This window comes from Dioscorea cayenensis, chromosome 14, assembly GCF_009730915.1.
Source record: "Dioscorea cayenensis subsp. rotundata cultivar TDr96_F1 chromosome 14, TDr96_F1_v2_PseudoChromosome.rev07_lg8_w22 25.fasta, whole genome shotgun sequence".
Classification (NCBI taxonomy): domain Eukaryota; kingdom Viridiplantae; phylum Streptophyta; class Magnoliopsida; order Dioscoreales; family Dioscoreaceae; genus Dioscorea; species Dioscorea cayenensis.
This window is the reverse complement of record NC_052484.1, coordinates 8801527-8805351: the sequence shown is the minus strand read 5'-3', so window position 1 is coordinate 8805351 and position 3825 is coordinate 8801527. Positions and strand designations below refer to the sequence as shown.

At 46.2% G+C, this 3825-nt stretch overlaps 1 non-coding gene across 1 annotated transcript; it reads right to left on the bottom strand.

Annotated features, from left to right (window-relative positions):
* Positions 1-630: 630 nt before the first annotated feature.
* Positions 631-739, bottom strand: LOC120276575. The gene has a single exon (XR_005541290.1). It is a non-coding gene; the product is annotated as a small nucleolar RNA R71 (small nucleolar RNA).
* Between the last annotated feature and the right edge of the window lie 3086 nt (positions 740-3825).

Sequence of the window (3825 nt, the reverse complement as noted above, 5' to 3'; positions counted from 1 at the left end):
GATACTTTGCACTTTGTTTTCTTAGCTATTTCACCATACATTCTATTTCCTATCTTCTTATTCTATCGTCGTTTTGATTTCTTTTTCCTTCTTTTTGGGTGCAGCTCCAGGTTATGACCCGAGGGAATCCCTCAACATTGATTGAAGGAGATCCTGAGCTTGAACGTACACTTAGAAGAAAAGGGAAAGAGCCTGTACAATAACATTCTAATCCAGCTGATTTGGAAGTAGAAGAATCTGAAAATATGGCAGAACAGAATGAGCAACAATGAACATTATCCAATGCCAGACCTTCAGTGTTGGGGACACAATCGAGTATTGTGCGTCCCCCGATTACAACTTAGAACTTTGAGTTGATGCCGACATTCATCCACATGTTGCAGCAATCCGCACAATTCAATGGTTTGGCTGATGAGGATCCAAACAGTCACATAGAGAGCTTTCTCGAGGTGTGTGATATGCTGAAGATAAATGGGGTGACGGATGATGCCATCAAATTGAGAGCCTTCCCATTTTCTCTAAAGGGGAGAGCGAAGCAATGGCTACACTCGTTACCTAGAGCGTTAATTACCACGTGGGAGGAGATGGTGGAAGCTTTTTAGCTCGTTATTTCCCCGTAAAAATCAAGCAAATCTTAGGAACGAGATCTCATCCTTTGTCTCGGGCTTGAATTGGAGTCTCTATTCGAGACATGGGAAAGGTTCAAGGAGCTCCTGAGAAAGTGCCTGCAACACGGATTCCCGGAGTGGATGATTGTTCAAACCTTTTACAATGGTTTGAACCCGAGTACAAGGCAACTCTTGGATGCGACAGCACGAGGTACCATAGGTAGCAAGACCCCCGATGAGGCCCGTCTGTTGATTGAAGAAATGGGGTTAAATAGCTACCAATGGAATGGTAGGGAGAAGAAAAAGGTGGCCGGTCTCCATGAGATAGATGCGGTAACTTCATTGGCGGCCCAAGTGGAAAATTTGAGTAAGAAGTTAGATCTTCTAACTTCAAATAGAGTGGCGGTCGTGACTAATTGCACCGGGTGTGGTGGAGAACATGCCGATTGCCCGATCTCTATTGGTGATGTTTCTTCGGTGGAGAATGTTGATTTTGTAGGTAATGACATGAGACCTCAAGGAAACCCATATAGGAATACCTACAATCCGGGTTGGAAGAATCATCCCAATTTCTCATTGAGTAATCAAGGTCCACAAAAGGCCATGGGGCCACTGGGTTTCCAACAACAACAACAAGCCCCTCAGGTGGAAAACAGAGTCTCAGGTTTGGAAACCCGAATGGGTGACCTAGAGAAACACTTGACTAGATTTATACAATCTGCAAATACAAGGTTTGAATCAGTCGAGTCTACACTTCGCAACCACACCGCCTCGTTGCATAATCTTGAAAATCAAGTGCGGCAAATTGCGAAGTCTCTCTCAGAAAGGCCAGATGGAAGCTTGCAGAGCAATACAGAGACCAATCCTAGAGAGCACGTGAAGGCGATCACTTTGAGAAGTGGTCGTGAGGTTGAAGGTAGGCTTCCGAGTGAGAAGCCAAAAGAACACGTACCCGAGGTTATAGAGGTTGAAGAAGAAACAAGCAAGGAGAAAGAGGTGGCACCCCCACCTTTCAAACCAAGAATCCCTTATTCCTCTAGATTGAAAAATGACCAAGGGGATGAACAATACAAAAAGTTCCTGAGTTTGTTCAAGCAGCTCCACATTAATATTCCTTTTGTTAAGGCATTGGCCCAAATGCCTAAGTATGCGAAGTTCTTGAAAGACTTGTTGACCAACAAAAGGAAGTTGGAGGAGAGTGCTTCAGTGATTTTAGATGCTTCATGCTCGGCGGTGTTGCAAAAGACCATGCCGAACAAGAAGAAAGACCAGGGAAGCTTCATCATTTCGTGCAATATTAGCAATTTAGGTGAGGAAATGGCATTGGCGGATTCAGGGGCTAGTATCAACGTCATGCCGTACACCTTCTTTCAAAAGCTAGGCTTGGGCGAGACTAGGCCTACTCGGATGACTTTATAACTAGTGGACCGAACAGTGCGACATCCGAGAGGCATCATTGAAGACGTGCTTGTCAAGGCGGACAAGTACATTTTTCCGATTGACTTTATAGTGCTAGATGTCGATGAGGATGCGGATGTATCCTTGATACTTGGGAGACCGTTTTTTGCGGACTTTCAAAGAATTGATTGACATGGACGGTGGAGAGCTCACATTGAGAGTTGGAGATGACAAGCTCACATACCGCCTTGCTGAAGCCATGCGGCATTCTCTTGATTTCGATGATACTTTATATTTTCTAGACACTACTGATGACATTGTTGATGAATACATGCAGGAAATATTCAATCCGGATCCGTATAAAGGTTTGTTCAACCAAGAAAAGGGACATGAAGATTTAATGATGCTTGGATCGACGGAAGAAGTACCATCTACCCCGGGGATCTTGAAGAAGGTGCTCCAGAAAATGAAGAGGGTTAGGAGACGCCACCAGAAACACTCAAAGGCTGTTGGAGACATCCGTGAACCAAAGAAATTGGATGAACCATTGCTAGGCGGTCCCAAGCCCGATAATACACCCTCTACCCTCAAGAGACTCTGCACATCATGCTTTCAAGCCATGGGTAAGAGGGCAACTTTCATTCATGAACCCCCGTGAGGCAAGACAAGGTACGTCAAGCTTAGTGACGTAAAACAAGCGCTTCTTGGGAGGCAACCCAAGTGTTTACTGTTTTCTTATTTTTAATTAGGTTGTTTGCATGAATAAATTGTTAAGTGTTGGTGTCTTGATTTTTATGATGTTTGTGCTACGATTTTATTGTGGGTTTTTAAAGTCATTGTGTGTTTTCAAGTGGAATTGGCGAAGTATGGTCGTTTGAGCTCTATTTCATGTTTTTTTCATCGGTAAAAATTTGCATAATAGAGTAGGTTCCGAGTGTGTAAACATGTTCGTAAATTTTTTTGCGAGCCTCGCAGATTTTTTTCTAAGTCATCCGGAGAAAAACACACGGGCGTGTGGAATTTCCGACGCCTGCGTGGAGCCGCATCGCGAGCTCGACCCGGAGAAGGCACGGGGCGCGGGTGCGCCCTTGTGAATGACCATGCGACTGTCACACGCCCGTGGGTAATTTCCGCACGGGCGTGTGCATTCTTGCAGAGTTGGCCGGATTATCCCGAGAGCACACAGGGGCGTGGACTCGCCCCTATGGGCGACCTTGTGAAACACGCACGGGCGTGGGTAATTTCCACAAGGCCGTGCGAAATTCTGCACAGGAGTTCTCTCCATCCCGAAAAGACACAGGGGCGTGTGGCTGCCCCTGCGAGATGGGCATGTGAATGTCCACGCCCGTGCGGAATTTCCGCACGGGGGTGTGGAACACTTGGTATTTTTCTCGGGTGTCCAGAGAAGCCACAAGGGCGTGCGTCTGCCCTGTGGGTCGAGCGCACGGGCGTGGGTATTTTCCACACGCCTGTGTGAGATCGTTCAAAGTTAGTGAAAGTTTTTCCCGAGAGTGCCCAGGGGCGTGCACCTGCCCCTGTGAAGCTCTCCTGTGGGGCGCACGGGCGTGGCTAATTACCTCACGCCCGTGTGGATGCACAGAACATCAAGGGTTGAGAGTTCTTTTTAAAGAAGATTAGTTTCTCTCCCTCTTCACGACCTCTATTCGTCTGGAAACACTATCACATCATTCTCCGATTTCATAGCGCTAATTTGGTAGAATTTCTACAATGTTTTCCGGCCGGTTCTTCATTTTCTCATCCCATCTCATCGGTAAGCCCTATTCATTATTTTATTTGCCAATTCATGGTTTCCATCGAT